Raw genomic sequence first — 19,324 nt, 5'->3', positions numbered from 1 at the left:
GCCTTCTTTCTTCCCCCAAAGAAGTGTCAGTAGTTGAAAAGTTTTACTTAAGAGTCCAGGTTTAATAATATTTAAAATGATCTCTACAAGGTTGACTAACAATCCAAATAAGCTCAGATTTTGAACTTTAAAAATTACTTCCTAAACTGTTTGCATCTATATTCTAGTGATTATTATAAACTTATTATGTCAAAGATGATACAAAAATAGTAAATTAAAATGCAATTGACTGATTAAGAAATGACAAGAAAGTTCTTGGTACCATGCTAAGGATGAGATATTTGATACTATCATTTTTTTTTCTGTAGGCTATGGTAATGATAGATAACTCCATAAACATTTATTAAAGAGTGTTTCTAAGGCATTTAGAGTTTCTTCCTAACTTTTTGAAGTTGGTACAAGGGCATGATTCCATAAAAATTATCATTAAGTGAGATGATAGAATAGAAATAAGAATAGAAATCATGAATCTAACTCATTTTTGTCTTACTTATGTCTTTTTATCTTTTAAAAATGTTATTGATACTTTTAATTTTTATGTTAATTATTTTAAAATTTGCTCTCCTCTGCATGCACCTACTTTCTGAATAAGGTTTCCCTTTTAACATTAAAAATTAATTAAAACTAATTCCCCTTAGAAGAGAAAAGCACAAAATTTGTGCACAAAATGAATAAACAGCTTGGAGTTGTTCTACCAAAACACACCCAAGATATCCAAATTGTGATTCTGTAATAAAAACACTATATATGTATGTATGCATGTATGTATTTCAAGGGATTGGGAATAGTGCTTTAATTAAAATGTCAATACTACATAAATTAATATACAGGTTTATGGTCATACTAATGAAACTACCAAAGGGTAACTTTATAGAACTAGATCCTATAGACATTTTTAATTATTTAGAAGAATAAAATGTCAATAAACTGAAGCAAAATACTAAAAAAAAAAGTTAAGTAAGAATAAAGCAGGAAATGAGATTTCCCACAAAATATCTCATAGAGTTGTTTTCTACTTTAACTGGAGTTTTGTGATGTTATTAACAGGATAACTAACTCCTGAATTCCTGATGAGTAAACTTCCCTACCAATGCATATGGGCAACTCCAATTCAGAGTTAGAGAGCTGTCTGGGTCACTGACAATATAAGTGAATTGCTCTTGTCCACAGATCCAGGATGTTTTAGAGACAGGAATTTAACTCAGATCTTTCTAATTTTGAAACCAACCTCTGTATTCATCATGCCAGGCTGTCTTTCATAATATAAAGTAATAATAATCTGAGTTATTTGGCATTGTTTTAAAATAGAACAATTCACAAGTGGAATAGACTATATGATCAAGATTCAGAAATTAATCAAAATATAATATGTTTTGGGAAAGAGGGATAATAAAATTCTTGTGAAAGGGTCACTGATTTGAAAGGAAATTCCTTTTAAAAAACAGAAGAATATTTTGGCTTATTTACTTCATTAAAAAAATGTCCATCTTTTTTTGCAATTGAAGTTTTAGGCACTAGTGTATGTTATGGAAATCAATCTATGAGGTAACCATAAAGACTTATAAAAATTTCAAAATGATAAAACACCATCAGGATGTATTGATTTAGATTTGGAAGCAATTTCAGAGTTCATCTGGCCCAATTCCTTCCTTTTATAGATTTAGAAACTGAGGCACAGGAAGACTAAGCAACAAGTGGAGCCAAACAGTTGGAGAAAAGGCAGGGACCCACCTGAGCTCTCCCCAAAACACCTCCAAATAATAATGTCACAAAACAAATTCTAGATTGGGAGAACCTAGAAAAGGACAGGTTGAAATATTTTTTTCCAGCCAAAGACAACATAGAAAGTTGGCAGGAAAAGTCTGTAGTATCAGATTGAAAGTGGAATGCAGTCAAGCAAAGGCCTTACCAGTGCAGACCAGGCCCCAGCAAACCAGGAACAGGCGTTGGGAGTGACTGAATCAGCAGCAGCAGCTTCAGCTTCCAGATCTCTCAACCTACAGGTGGTAAGTGTCTCAAACAACTTGTCAGAAGAATATTACTGGGATCTCTTTGCTGGCACAGAGGGCAGGACACTGTTGCTTTGCCCATACTCTGATCCAGGGTACAGTCCTGGGTGACATTCCTAGGGTGAGAAGGAGCACCAGCACACCAGAGCTTGAGGCCACATTGGAGCGGAAACTCTCCTCACTGTTCCAGGGCAGAAAAGAGTGCTTCTGGTTGCTCACAGACTAGAACATAGGCTAGGACAGTAGTAAGCACACCTTTCCTTAGATCATACCACTTTGGAAGAACTGAAAACATACAGCTACCTAGGCATATCTCTGAAAATTGCTGCACAAAACCCATGAAGCTTGGGATGATATGTCCTCCACCCTGGAAGCAGACCCCTATTTCAACAAAGAGTTCAAAGACAAGTAATAGGCTGGAAAAAAATGAGCAAACAGAAATCTAGACACAGAAAGGTTTAGGGACTTACTTGGGGTTTTCTAAAACTTCAACTTACGCCTTCTGATTCCAAATTCAGCATTTTTACTACCTCATCAGTTTGGTACACTTAAAAAAACAGAGAGACATAGCTTTGAAATCAGAGAACCTGGGTTTAAATCTGATTTCTATAGATCAGTATTTTTATGATATTGGGCAAGCCAATTAATTATTCAGCACCTCAGTTTCATCTTCTATAAAATGAAGGGCTCATATGAGATAACTACTAAGATCCCTTCTGGTTCTATATATAAGATACAAATAGTGCTTTCTAATCAGTCATATCAGAAAGTGATGTTGAACATGAAAAGAATATGAAGTTTACTCTGGTAAATTCTTTTACAATATGGAGTTTACTCCTGTAATTCACACTTGCCCTATCCACAGAGCCATTGCCATGGAAACTTGGTGAACCAGGTATTTGTCTTAAGTCCAGGAAGATTTCCTATAGTTATCACTTTCTTTTGGCCTGGTCTACTCTGAATGGACTTCTGGGAAGAAGCTAAGGGGTCATCTGAAGAGCTCACAGTACAATGGGGTGAAGGAGCTTTAGGAAAAATCATTCTAAGGACTACATCCTGGGTTATTCAAGCATGGAACTGACACTGAGTTAAAGATAATGAGAGAGATTAGATTGCAAGATAAGGATAAGCCTTTTTCCCAGTTGTTAAACTTACATGACTGAAGAGTGAGATGATAACTACACAGCTCTGTGACTAAAGAGAAGCATCAGACTAGTTAATGTATTTTCCTTTCTCCTCCCCCTCATTCTTATAAGAAGAAGATACACACACACACACACACACACACACACACATATATAATATACACACACACACATATATACACATATATACATACACACATATACACATATGAGTGCATATGTGTGTATGTGTCTATGTATATGTATGTATATATCTGTGTACATATGTATATGTATGTATATATCTGCATGTATATGTGCATATATGTAAATATATACATGTATACATGTGTGTGTGTGTGTGTGTATACTTCAATTTACCAGTCAACCCAATTCATTTTCTACTTTACTTTCATATGTGGTATTTAAACTTGATATTTATCAACACTGACAGCACTTGATTACTAAATGCTTAGAGACTGACAAAGCCAGTCAGAAGTTCCTTCAAAGGAACTTATTCTCCTCAGTAGAACCTATGAAAGAAGGTCAAAGCTAGGAGAAAGATACAGGAGAGGGAGAGAGAGAGACAGAAAGGGACAGAGAAATAGACAGAAATAAAGACAGAGACAGACAAAGACAGTGAGACTGTGATACAGACAGGAACAAAGGCAGAGACAGAGACAGAAAGATAGCTGCTTTCTGCAATGTATCAGCTGTGTATTAAATATTAATCCCTTTTTAAACAAGTGTAAGAGGAATAGTACAAGCTGAGGCCAAGAAAAGCCAGAGAACAGATGGTTTCTACTTCCTAAGGGTACTTTAAAGTTGCTTGTCCTGGTCATCATGTCTCCCTGAAAAAGTAGTTTATTCCAATCAATAGGATATTGCAGTATAGTTCTAGTATAATATAATTCTAATAGCACTAGAGGGCTTTTATTCTGTTATTATTTGAAGCCAGAAGACTCTTGGCCTCAGTTATGCTCTCATCCTGGTGGTTTGACTGTGTTTCATTTCCTTTTCTTTTTATTCTTTTAATTCCAGGTTGGCTGTGAAAAGAAAGTGTGTGTTTTGTGAAATTAAGCACAGAATGAGAGGGTGTTAAAACATCATCAAAACTGGGAGCCATACACTTCTTGGTATTGTATATAATGGTAAAACAAATCAACTAGTTGGTATATTTGTCATAGAAATCAGATAAACATATAGTTACACTCATAGTCAAGTGTTTTTACATCTCCAAATATTTGGAAATCTTAGTAATCAAGCACTTAATTACCAATCTTTTGCCCATTTTATTTTATATACATAGCTTTGACAAATTAGATCTTGATGATTAATTGCTGTTCTTGACTATTTATATCATCATCCTTAAAGTTCTCCTACCACCCTAGCATTTCACTCCAATGACTTTTCCACCTTCACCTCTTTCCTTGCCATCAGATCCCTAGCTCTCTAGTCCATGTGTAGGTGAGAAAAGATGACTTCTCCAAAAGTGGTATGGGTACCTTTGGATAGTCATGGTATCAGCCAATGTTTCCTTCTTCTCTCCTGCCCTATGTTCCCCCAGAGAATGATGCTCAATCATTTTAGTTGGATGGTGTTATTTTCTACACATTAAGCTAACAGATCTAGTTACAAAAGGAAAAATATATTTGCATAATATTTTATCAAGCTATAAATTATTATTTTCTATTATATATGCATACATACACACACATATAATCATTTTTGTTGTCATTTTGTTTTATTTTTATTTCAATCTGTGATGTCTTGAAGAACATTCCAAAAATGTAAATTGTCCATATAGATTGTCACTTGTCTCATACATTTTGTGACTTTCCTAGGTCAAAAGTATATATCAGAAACAGGACATGAATCCAGGTTTTCATGTCTCTAAAACTGGTATTCCATGGACTACAACACACTTACATTCCAGATATATATTATTTCATTTTAATTGTGTCATTATAATAGTATAATAATCATATCATGTTATATTTGAATTTAATATGTTTAGCATATATATTATTTTCTACAGTCTAAGTTCAAGTAAGCATATTATAATTTAATGCTATATAACCAAATATAGCAAAGTATAACACAAATAAATCTTTTTTATTAATTTATTTTGATTTATCAATAATCACTTCCATAGGCTTTTGAGTTTAAATTTTTTCTCCCCCTTCCTCCCCACTACCCTCCCCAAGATGGCACATAATCTGATATAGGCTATACATTTACATTCATATTAAATGTATTTTCATGTTAGTGATGTTGTAAGTAGAAAGTAAAACCAATAGGAGGAACCATCAGAAAGGGGAAACAAAACTCAACAGAAGAGAAAAAAAGTTAGCAATTCAGCTTACATAGTTCTTTCTTTGGGTGTGGATAGCATTTTCCATCACAAGGCCTCTGGAGATGCCTTAGATCCTTGTATTGCCAGGAAGGATTAAGTTTATCAATATTAGTCATCACGCAACATGGCTGTTATTGTGTACAATGTTCTCTTGCTTCTGCTCACTTTCCTCAGCATCAGACCATACAAGTCTTTTCAGGTTTTCTGAAGGCAGCCTGTTCATCATTTCTTAAAGCATAATAGTATTCCATCACATTGATATACCACAACTTGCTCAGCCATTCCCCAATTGACTGGCATCCTCTCAATTTCCAATTCTTTGCCACTACAAAAAGAGCTGCTATGAATATTTTTGTATGTGTAGGTCCTTTTCCCATTTGTGTGATCTCTTTGGGATATAGCCCTAAAAGTGCTATTGCTGGGTCAAAAGGTATGCACATTTTTATAGCCCTTTGGGCATAGTTCCAAATTGCTCTCCAAAATGGTTGGATCATTTCACAACTCCACCAAAAATACATTAGTGTTCCAATTTTCCCACATCTTCTCCAACATTTATCATTTTCTTGTTTTGTCATGTTGGCCATTCTGATAGGTGTAACACAAATAAATCTAAAGTAATTAGATATAATGCAAATACCATATGTTGACATGTATAGATTTTACTTGCTTCTGTTCAAGAAAACAATAAAATCTTATTTCATTTAAGAAAATTCTCTCTCTCTCTCCCTCCCTCCCTCCCTCCCACACACACACACACACTCATAGCTATATATATATATAGCTATAGATGTGTATATAGATAGATAGATATAGGTATGTGTATATAGATAGATATGGATATAGATATGTGTATATAGATAGATATAGATAAGTGTATATAGATAGATATAGATATGTGTATATAGATAGATATAGATTTGTGTATATAGATAGATAGATATAGATATACAAGCAAAAAGTACACAGGGGGATCTCTTGAACCAAATTAAAGGAAACTAGTGGTAAGTCAAACTTGAAAAGTAAGCTCATACAAGTACATATTTAAAGGACTGGGAAAAAATAGAAATCTGAAAGTGTGAAATCAAAGTGAAGTGCTAAGTGGAAGTGCTGGAGTTTCTAACTCATTATGTCTCTGAGTGCTACTGCAGTACAAGGGATGTTCCTATAAATTGAACTGCAAAGGAAGTCAGGCTCCTCTAACCATAACAGAAGGTTTTGTAATGGGCTAACTTCAGCTGCTTGTTATGTAATAAATTACTAATCCATCATTTATAAAACTTATAATTAAGTTGCTTCAAAAAAGAAGATGGATAATCATTAATTTTCATCAACCAATTTGCTGTTGCTTAGTGTCAGTACCAAAATACATCCAAGAGAGAAGATAAAATTATTCTTACTCCTCCAATTAAAAAAAATCCTCATGTGAGTACTAACTGGAAAATCTGTGTCAGTATTAAACATTAATATCCCTCACATTTTCCACAAGTATCTTTAAGCAAAGGAGTGTTTGGAATGATAATGACAAATGGAATGTGGTTAAAATGAAAACATAGAAGACAATTGTGTAAATAAGAAGGTTTTTTTAAACCCCAGGGCTGTGCTGAATCTACTTTTTTGTTGTTTTAGTGAGATAGTTACCAATGAAACACAACTGACTTTTGTCATATAGGTGACTGAGCTAAACTTATATACCATTCAGGAAGACTTATGGCACATGACACTGATAAATGAAAGACAAAATTGCCATTTCAATTTGACCTCTTCTGTCTTAAGAAAGCAAGACTGTCTCAAATAAGGTTAGATAACTACCTCAATTAGTCATCATTAGAGTCCAACAAACCCTGAAAAGTGTGCCTTTAAACTGTCTCATGAAAAGGAGTCACTATTTTCTAAGGAAGGATAAAACTCATTTAGGATGGTAAAGTTGTTTTTTATCTCACATGAGATAAAAAGTAACTATACCATCCTAAATGAGTGAATTTAATCTTAATGTAATTTAATAGATGATCTGAAATAATTTATCATGAAAAACAGCATCATAAAGTCTTGCCCCATCCCTTCTGTTCAGTAATATAAAATTTAAAAAAATAGTTTATAGCCAACTATAAAGTTTGTTGTGCATGTTCCTGGAATTTAAAAAGCCATGATTACAAAAGAATCATCTGATTAAATAGTAAATTTTGAAAATTGGAGAAAAAAAGCAGTCCAATATTGCCAATCAATTGCTGTTAATTGCCTGAAATTTTCATTGTATGGGCATAGTTTAGAAATATCAGGTTTCTAATAGAAGGTTAAAGATTTAACTGTTTACAAGCCCTACCACTTCCTCACATTTATCCTCCTTGGTGTGTTGCCATTCCAGTGATTCTGAAATTCCAGCTCCTAAGTAACAACGTCCTTCAAACTTTTGCTACTTGCTCCCACATTTCCATCTGCAACAAGCCTACCACCTTAGTGTCCCACTCCAGTCATGTTCACTGTACCCTCTGGAAATACTACTCTATAATAAACTTCCTTTTGATTTAGAAATTTTGCTCCTTCCATAGGCACTCACTGACACCAGACTGTAATCCCACAAGTTTGCTAAAGGCTACCAATCTTATAATTTTGTCTTTTAGGTAATTTTGGGGGTATTGGCAATTAACAATTTTTGATGGAAGAAGATGATGTAGAAACTAGAACATCTCATTAACATTATTGTAAGGAAATGATGGTGGTAGTGATGGAACACAGACTATGTAATAAAAGTCTCTACAGATGGTCAATATGTTTGCATATGTTTAAACACACACACGCATACCTTATTGATCAACTGTAAAGACTTTAACTATATGTGTGTGTGTTCCTTTTCTAGAAAAAGAAAGTTTTGTTGTTGCACAGTGATTTTGCAATTCTGTCTGATTCTTTGTGACTTTATTAGGGTTTTTTTGTCAAACATACTAGAGTGGTTTACCATTTCCTTCTCCAACTCACTTTTTAGATGAGGAACTGAGGCAAATAAGGTCAAGTGACTTATCCAGGGTCACACAGGTAGTAAGTGTCTGAAGCAAAATTTGAATGTGGGAAGTTGAGTCTTCTTAACTCATCTGACTCAACATTAACAACAACAAGCATGTATAAGCATATGTATAGGTATAGATGTATGCATGTGCATACACATATATATGTAAAGAATATATTTGAGTCTTTTTCCTATGAGGACTTTTAAAGTAATCAACATCCACTTTTACTCTAATAAATATTTAAAGATACAGAAATATTTTGTTTAGATTTAAAGATGTAGAATATGGCAAAATATATTTTCATATATTTTTGTTGATATAGTAATACATTGTTGTTGTTATTGTTACTGTCATGTAAAGTTGAGAGCAAGCACACTCTTATTTTTCTATTTGCATCCCCAGTGTTTATCATGGTGTTTTGAACATAGTAAGAATGCTATTTTTAAAACAGAGTAATTAAAAATTCCAAATATTTATGCAGAAAGAGAAGAGAAGAATTGAGTACTCTCATATTTCCCTCATATATATTTCCTGAGTCCTTTTGTGGTGACTGCATTTGTAGTTGGTGGTAAAAGAAAAAAAATAAAATTAAAAAACACTTTAAAATTATTTTGTACATACATATATATTTGTATGCATGTACAAGCGCACATATATGCTCACATATGTTCTAACACAGGCTTACATGACAATCTACACTCAGGATACAATTACATATACACATACATGCACATATGTGTAATCACAATCCAGGAAAACAAACTAGCATTTCAAGGATGCATGATTCTAAAACATAAAATGAACTTTTGTGCCAATTACCAGGACAAATAATTGAGTATGTCAACAACATTTTTTAACAACACATACTCATAATACATACAGTATTGTATCTGACCTCCTAAGTCAGTTTAAATGTCCTTGAATGTGCAAAGCAAATAACAAAAGTAAATCTTGTCATGTTTAGTGTCATAGTCTTATAAAAATTGAATCAGATGTCAGCAAAACAGCTTGTAAGTTAACAATATCAAATTCCAATAAACTGTGCAGTATAACATTAAATTATCAGATACTGATTTTTATCTGATTTGATTCATCCTTCCAGAGATTTGATAGACCCATCAGACACAGTCATATTTATTAGCCTCAAGAATCATATTTCAATTTGTATTTTTTTTATGTTCATTTGGCTTATCTATAGTTTTAAATACCAGAGCAAATAAAAATGGTGACAAACATTACAACTTCAAAGATGTACTTTTTACTTATTTCTTTCTCCTTAAGAGCTGTTTAATAGGCTATGTCTGCTAAAGTAGGTGTATCTTCACTGATGCCTCAGTATGCCCCAGTAAAGGAGACTCAATTTTAAATGAATAGGTGAGCAGGAGAGATGTTTCTAGCAAGTCAATTAAAGATAGACAATGTTTAATTAGAGAACTGGGATAGATTGAATGTCTTTTGCCTAAAGGTCAACTTAGCTAAATTGGGGATGACATTGCTAGAGTATTAGTTACCAAGTGAGCTTTATTTTGTTTAATTTTATTTTCAAATACAGTAATTCATGAACATCCATTGATATATGAATGAGATTGGGTTCAGCACCCATAGAGGGGGTACCCATATCAAAATCATGGGATCACTGAAGTTATAATCCTATAGAAAAGAAATTCTAATAGCAACAAAAATAGCATTTATACAGTGTGTTTAGGCTTGCAAAGCACTTTACAGATGTTATCTCATTTTATCCTCACAATAAACATGAAACATAGATGGTTTTACAGAGAAGGAAACTGAGGCAGAGAGAAGTTATATAACTTGCCCAGCTAGTAAGTATCTAAAGCAGAATTTGAACTCATTCTGAACAATTTCATATCCAGATCCACATATACCCTTTGCCCAGATGGTTCTCAGTAGAAGGTTAAGCTTTCATCCTCTTATATCTAACTAATTAGGAATATTAAATAAGAATCAATCAAGTATTTATTAAGGACCTACTATGCACTTGATGCTGTGTAGGCTCCAAGGATATGAATACAAAAATATGACAGTTCTTGCCTTCAAGGAGTTTACATTTTTCTAGGAGGATATACAGCATGGTCACAGATAAGCAAATAAGGTACATAAAAATAAATACAAAGAGAATTGACAATGGGTGATGTAAAAGGACTAACAATTAGGGAATTAGGAAAGGCTTCTTGAAGTAGTTGGAACTTGAGTTGAGCCTTAATGGGAATTATAACTTCTAAGAGACATAAATGTGGAAAGAGAATATTTTAAGCTTAAAGGAGAGCCTTGGGGAATTGGGAAGGTTAGAGGTGGATTATACAGTATAGAAAGCAGCCAGTAGGTTAATTTGCCTAGATCATACCATTTGTGAGGAACAATGAATTATAGCCAGCCTGGAAAGGTAATCTGTAGTCAGATTTAGAAGGGCTTTAAATGCCAATTGGACAATTATGAATTTGCAATATGCAATGAGGAATAGATGATTCTTGAGCAGAGGAGTAACATGTTCGGGATTACTGTGTAGAAATATCAATTAAGCAGTTGTAGAGGGGATAGATTGGAAAGGGATGAATCCATATGTAGGGAGATTAGTTAGATGATTTTTGTGAGTGAGATATTTGGGATCAATTGGAACTCCAGTGGTAATTGCATGGGCCCAATATCCTCCTATTTCTACTATACAGGACAAGAAAGACAAAAGGGAAATGGACAAACATTTATTGAGTGTCTATTTATTTGAGTGAACAGTGTTTTGTAATTGTGTTCATAGAGTTCCTGGGTTTGTTTCAGAAGGTAGACTTTTAAATATTTTATAATGTCTACAGTAAGTTTAAATGGAATTTCTCTTTCTATATCTTACTGTTGGGCTTTGTTGATAATATATAGAAATGCCAATGATTTATGTGGGTTTATTTTATAGCCTGAAAAAAGTTGTTTATTATATCAAGTAGTTTTTTACTTGATTATCTGGGATTCTCTAAGTATAACATCATGTCATCTGCCAAGTGTGGTAGCTTTGTTTCTTCTTTGCCTGTTCTAATGCCTTCAATGTCTTTTTCTTCTTTTATTGCTAAAGTTAACATTTCCAGTACGAGGTTGAGTAACAGTGGTGATAATGCACATCCTTGTTTCACCTCCGATCTTACTGGAAATGCTTCTAGCTTGTCCCCATTACATATTACGCTTGTTGAAGGTTTTAGATAGATGCTATCTATTATTTTAAGGAAGAGTCCATTTATACCTATGCTCTCTAGTGTTTTTAATAGGAATGAGTGTTGTATTTTGTCAAAAGTGTTTTCTGCATCTATTGAGATGATCATGTGGTTTCTGTTAGTTTTGGTGTTGATATGGTGGATTATGCTGATAGTTTTCCTTATATTGAACCAGTCCTGCATTCCTGGTATAAATCCTACATGGTCATAGTGTATTGGTCTTGTGATAAGTTGCTGTCATCTATTTGTTAATATTTTATTTAAAGTTTTTACATCTATCTTCATTAGAGAGGTTAGTCTATAATTTTCTTTCTCTATTTTGACTCTTCCTGGTTTAGGTATCAGCACCATATTTGTATCATAAAAAGAATTTGGTAAGATTCCTTCTTCACCTATTTTATCAAATAGTCTATATAGTATTGTTCTTTAAATGTTTGGTAGAATTCACATGTAAATCCATCTAGCCCTGGAGATTTTTTCCTAGGGAGTTCATCAATGGCTTGTTAATTTTTTTTTTCTGAGATGGGGTTAATTAAGTATTTTACTTCCTCTTCTGTTAATCTGGGCAATTTATATTTTTGTAAATATATATCCACTTCACTAAGATTGTCAAATTTGTTGGAATATAGTTGGGCAAAATAATTCCTAATTGTTGTTTTAATTTCCTCTTCCTTGGTGGTAGTTTCACCCTTTTCATTCTTGATACTAGTAATTTGGTTTTCTTCTTTCTTTTCTTTAATTAGATTAACCAAAGGTTTATCTATTTTATTGTATTTTTTTCATAAAACCAGCTCTTAGTTTTATTTATTAGTTCAATAGTTTTCTTAATTTCAATTTTATTAATTTTTCCTTTGGTTTTCAATATTTCTAATTTGGTGCTTAATTGAGGATTTTTAATTTGTTCTTTTTCTAGGTTTTTTAGTTGTATGCCCAATTCATTGATCTCCTCTTTTTCTATTTTATGTATGTAAGCATTTAGAGATATAAAACTTTCCCTAAGAACTGCTTTTGCTGTATCCCATAAGTTTTGGTATGTTGTCTCATTATTGTCATTCTCTTGAATGAAATTATTGATTGTTTCTATGATTTGTTGTTTGACCCAATCATTTTTTAGGTTTAGTTTATTTAGTTTCCAATTATTTTTTAGTCTATCTTTCCTTGGCCCTTTATTACATATAATTTTATTGCATCATGATCTGAAAAGGATGCATTTAATATTTCTGCATTGGATTATGAGGTTTTTGTGCCCTAGTACATGGTCAGTTTTTGTGCATGGGCCACATACTGCCAAGAAAAAAGTATATTCCTTTGTATCCCCATTCAGTTTTCTCCAGAGGTCTATCATACCTAACTTTTTTAATGTTCTATTCACCTCCTTCAGTTCTTTCTTGTTTATTTTGTGGTTAGATTTCTCTAGTTCAAGGAGGGGGAGGTTGAGGTCCCCCACTAGAATAGTTTTGCTGTCTATTTCTTCCTGTAACTCCCTGAACTTCTCCTCTAAAAATTTGGATGTTATACTATTTGGTGCATATATGTTTAGTAATGATATTACTTCATTGTCTTTGGTGCCTTTTAGCAGGATATAGTTTCCTTCCTTATCTCTTTTGATAAGATCTATTTTTGTTTTTGCTTTATCTGAGATCAGGATTGCTACCCTTGCTTTTTTTACTTCAGGTCAAACATAATATATTTTGCTCCAGTCTTTTACCTTTACCTTGTATGTGTCTGAGTGTCTATTTATTAAATACCAGGCTCTGTGCTAAGCACTTTACAAATATCATCTTACTTAATGCACATAACAACCCTATGAGCTAGATGCTAGATCTCAATTTTACAACTGAATAAACTAAGGCAGACAATGATTAAGTGACTTGTCCAGGGTCACATAGCTAGTAAGTATCTGAAGCTTGATTTAATTTAAGGTCTTCCCAATTTCAAGGTCAAGGCTCTATCCACTGTACCACCTAGTTGCTTCAAACATACTTTGCCTCTTACTTGAATGGTACCATTAGGGTTAAGTTTCTTATTTCCCTACTGCTCATTCCTACTTCCCTATACTGATGTTCCTAACTCCTTATTAGGTAATATTCAGATATTAATCTCATTTAACTGGCCCAATAAATAATGGGTAGATCTCCTATTGGTATTTTACAGGGTCTTTGTGTCTGATATATTACACAAATCACAGCCCAAATAGACTCTAGGCCGTCAACTGAAACAATGGCTACTCAACTTATGTGCTGCCTACTGTGGTCATGGAGTCCACACCTTGACACTTCCTGCTAGCAGCTGTTGAACTTCTCCTCTTGAAAGTAGCAATAATCATTGCTAAATTATCACTGTGGGATTCAACTTGTGGGAGCCAAGATGATGGAGTAAGAAATCACTCTCACTCTCCCTTATTGACCTCTAAAACCCAGAAAATATCATCTGAGGAAAAATCCTGAAACAGATGAGCAAGCAAAAAAATAGGGTGCAGCAGTCTTTTAACCCAGGAACCTTAGGGGATTAGAGGTCCCTCTCACTCTGGTGGAAGAGGATTAGTACAGGATAGCAGATGTCTCAACAAGCTGGTGAAAAGCCTCACCTTGGGAAACTAGCAGGATATCCTGAACTGGTAGACTCCAGCAGCCAAACCTTCCATGCTTCAGCACAACTCCAAACAGGCAGCCATCCTCCAGCAACCAAATCTTCTGGTTCATCAGAGCAACCATCCTCCAGGAGTCAGACCACCCTCTACCCTGAAAGCTTCAGTGGGCCTGACACCAGCTCAGCAGCAGGTAAGCTCTACAGTCTCCAGATACCAGCAACTGAGGCCCCAGCACACAAAGCAAGTGACCATATCCATGGCCTTCAGCACAAGAAACTTGGGACAGTGCCCTCTATATTCCAGCAGGAGAGCTCAACTTCAAAAGCCAGTAAATAGGCAAACATCATAAGCAAAAAGCAGAAATGGACAATGACCATAGATTCTTATTACAGAGAAAGGGAAGATCAAAGTACAAATTCAGAAAAGGACAACATTGTCAATATAGCCACATCCAAAACCTCAAAGGGGAATATGAAATGGTCTCAAGCCCAAAAAGCCTTCTTGGAAAAGCTCAAAAAAGATTGAAGAGTCAAATAAGGAGATGGAATGTAGAAGAAAAATTGGAAAAAGAAATGAGAGGTATGCAAGAGAGAATCAATAACTTGGAAATGGATGGGCAAAAATTGACTGGAGAAAATAATTCCTTAAAAAATATGGAAAAAATGGAAAATGGAAAAAAAAGTACACTGAAGAAAACAACTACTTAAAAAGTAGAACTGGCCAAATAGAAAAGGAAACTCAAAATCTCATTGAAGAGAAGTACTCCTTAAAAAGTAAAATGGGACAAACAAAACCAATGCAACCAAGATTAGGAGGGAAGTAGAAAACTGGAAAATATTTTTAAAATATTTTTTAAACCAGTGTCTCTGATAAGGGCCTCATTTCTAAAATATATGCAGAACTGAGTCAAATTTATAAAAATACAAGTCATTGCCCATTTAATAAATGGTCAAACAAGAAGTTTTCAGATGAAGAAATTAAAGTTATCTATACTCACATGAAAAAATGTTCTAAATGACTATTGATTAGAGAAATGCAACTCAAAACAACTCTGAGGTACCACATCATACCTATCAGTTTGACTAACATAACAAAACAGAAAAAGGATAAATGTTGGAGAAGATGTGGGAAAATTAGAACACTGATGCATTGTTGGTGGAGTTGAGAAATGATCCAACCATTTTGGAGAGCAATTTGGAACTATGTCCAAAGGGCTATGAAAATGTGCATTCCCTTTGATCCAGTAATAGTACTTATAGGGCTGTATCCCAAAAAGATCATACAAATGGGAAAAGAAACCACATGTACAAAATATTTATAGCAGCTCTTTTTGTGGTGGCAAAAAATTGGAAATTGAGGGGATGCCTATCAATTGGGGAATGGCTAAACAAATTGTGGTATATGAATGTAATGGAATACTAATGTGCTATAAGAAATGATGAGTAGGCAGACTTCAGAAAAGCTTGGAAAGACTTGGATGGACTAATACTGAGTGAAGTGAGCAGAACCACGAGAACATTGTACACAGCAACAGCTGCATTGTGCGATGACTAACTTTGATAGACACAGCTCTTTTAAGCAATGCAAGGATCTCCAAAACATCATGATGGAAAATGTTATCCAAATTCAGAGAAAGAACTATGGAGTTTGAATTCAGATTGAAGAATACTATTTGCTGTTTATTTCTTTTCTGTTTTGTTTTGTTTCCTCTTTCTTCTGGTTCCTTCTATTGGTTCTAATTCTTCTTTACAAGATGATTAATGTGAAAATATGTTTAATAGGAATATATATGTAGAGACTATATCAGATTACTTACTGTCTTGGGGAGGGAGGGGGAGAAAATTTAAAACTCAAAAGCTTATGGAAGTGAATGTTGAAAACTAAAAATAAATTAATTAAAAAAAGGAACCTTCAAAAAAAAGTAAAATGGTCCAAATGGAAAAGGAGGTACAAAAGCTAATTGAAGAAAACAATTCACTAGAACTAAGGCAGTAGAAGCTAATGGCTCTATGTGACATTGAAAGTCAGTAAAACAAAATCAAAACAATGAAAAAAATAGAGGAAAATGTAAAATACCTCACTGCAAAAACAACTGACCTAGAAAATATATCTAGGAGAGATAATCTAAGAATTATTGGCCTACCTGAAAACCATGATAAAAAAAAGCCTACACAGCATCATTCCAGAAATTATCAACTAAAACTGCCCTAATAGATGGTAAAATAGTCAATGAAAGAATCCACTGATCATCTCCTGTAAAAGATCCCTATATGAAAACCCCAAGGAATATCATAGACAAATTCTAGAATTATAACATGAAGTAGAAAATACTGCAAGCAGCCAGAAAGAATCAATTTAAATATCATGGAACCACAGTCAGGATTATACAGGACTTCACAGCTCCTGCATTAAAGAATCCCAGAGTCTAGAATATGATATTCCATAAGGCAAATGAGCTCAGATAAAAACCAAGGATCAACTACCCAGCAAAATTGACCATAATCTTTCAGGGGAGGAGATAAACATTTGATGAAATAATGTACTTCCAAACCTTCCTAAGGGAAAGACCATAGTTCAACAGAAAATTTGATCCTCAATTACAAGACTCAAGAGAGGTATAAAAAGGTAAACAGGAAAATAAAAACATGTTGCTCAATAAGGGCGAACTGTTTACATCCCTACAAGGGAAGATGATACTTGTAACTCTTGAGAACTATGTCTTTATGATGACAGTTAGAAGGGGCATACATAGACAGAGGGTGTGGGTATAAGATGACTTTGATGTGGTGATAAAAAAAGATCTAATTAAGTGGTGAAAAGGAATTATACTGGGGGAAGAGGAAGGAGGAGGCAGGAAAGGAAAAATTTCATCATATGAAGAGGCACAAAGATGTATTTCAGTAGAGGGAAGAAGGGAGGGATCTGAGCATTGTGTGAACTTTACTCTCATTTGATTTGGCTCAAAGAGGGAATACAATACTCAGATATAGAAATCTAACTTACCCTACAGGAAGTAAGAGGAGAAAGGGGAAAGAAAAATGAGGGGTGGATAGAAGAGAAGTAAGAAGTAGTAAGGAAAAGGGAGAAGAAAAGAGAAGGGGCTGATAGAAGAGAGGGTAGATTGAGGGAGATGGTGGTCAAAAGCAAAACTTTTGTAAGGAGAGAAAGGGAGAAAGGAGAAAGAAAAGCATAAACAGATGGGGGGAATAGGATGGATAGAAAGACTCAGATAGTAATCATAACTGTGAATGTGAATGGGATGAACTCTCCCATAAAACAGAAACAGAAAGCAGAATGGATAAAAAAACACAATCCTACAATATATTGTTTACAAGAAACACATTTGAAACAGAGAGACACATACAAGGTAAAGGGAAAAGGCTGGAGTAGAATATATTATGCTTCAGCTGAAGTAAAAACAAAAAAAGGCAGGGGAGGCAATCCTGATCTAAGACAAAGCAAAAGCAAAAATAGATATTATTAAAAGACATAAGGAAGGAACCTACATCCTGCTAAAAGATACCATGGACAATGAAATAATATCATTACTAAAAATATAAGTACCAGGTGATATAGCATCCAAGTTATTAGAGGAGAAGGTAAGAGAGTTACAGGAAGAAATAAAGAACAAAACTATACTACTGGAGGACCTCAACCTACTCCTCTCTGAACTAGATAAATCTAACCACAAAATAAACAAGAAAGAAGTTAAGAAGGTGAATAGAATTTTAGAAAAGCTAGATATAGTAGACTTCTGGAGAAAATTGAATGGGGATAAAAAGGAATACACCTTTTCCCTAGCAGTACATGGCACTCACACAAAAATTCACCATGTATTAGGGAATAAAAATCTCACAATCTAATGCAGAAAAGCAGATATATTAAATACATCATTTTCAAATCATGATGCAATAAAAATTACACATAATAAAGGACCATCAAAAGATAGACTAAAAATTCATTGGAAAATAAATACTGTAATCCTCAAGTATGAGTGGGTCAAACAATAAATCATAGAAACAATCAATAACTTCATCCAAGAGAATGACAATAATGAGACAATATACGAAAACTTAAGGGATGTAGCAAACAAGTCCTTAGGGGAAGTTTTATATCTCTCAATGCTTACATGAATAAAATAAAGAAAGAGGAAATCAATGAATTGGGTATGCAACTTAAAAAGCTAGAGAAAGGACAAATTAAAAATCTCCAATTAAATGCCAAATTAGAAATCCTGAAAATCAAAGGAGAGATTAAGAAAATTAAAATTAAGAAAACTATTGAACTAATAAATAAAACTAAGAGCTGGTTTTATGACTAAAGCAATAAAATAGATAAACCTTTGGTTAATTTGATTAAAAAAAGAAAACCAAATTATCAGCATCAAAAATGAAAATGGTGAATTTGCCACTAATGAAGAGGAAATCAAAACAATAATTAGGAACTATTTTGCCCAACTGTATGCCAACAAATTTGACAATATTAGTGAAATGGATTAATATTTACAAAACTATAAATTGCCCAGATTAACAGAGGAGGAAATGAAATACTTATATGACCTTATTTCAGAAAAAGAAATTGAATAAGTCATCAATGAACTCCCTAAGAAAAAATCTCCAGGAACAGATATATTTACAAGTGAATTCTATCAAGTGTTTAAAGAACATTTAATTCCAACTCTAATATAGGTGAAGTAGGAGTCCTACCAAATTCCATCTGATGCTGATACCTAAACTAGGAAAAGTCAAATAAGAGAAAGAAAATTATAGACCAATTTATATGCAAACTTACATGTAAACATTTTAAATAAATATTATCAGAGAGATTACAGTAAATTATCATAAAGATAATTTACTATGACCAGGTAGGATTTATTCCAGGAGTGCAGGGATGCTTCAATATTAGGAAAACTATCAGCATGATTGGCCATATAAACAATAAAACTAACAGGAATCATGATTATCTCAATAGATGCAGAAAAAAGCTTTTAACAAAAATACAGCACCCATTCCTATTAAAAACACCACA

This window comes from Vombatus ursinus, unplaced genomic scaffold, assembly GCF_900497805.2.
Source record: "Vombatus ursinus unplaced genomic scaffold, bare-nosed wombat genome assembly UNPS02000582.1, whole genome shotgun sequence".
NCBI lineage: Eukaryota > Metazoa > Chordata > Mammalia > Diprotodontia > Vombatidae > Vombatus > Vombatus ursinus.
Note: the sequence above shows the minus strand (reverse complement) of the source record.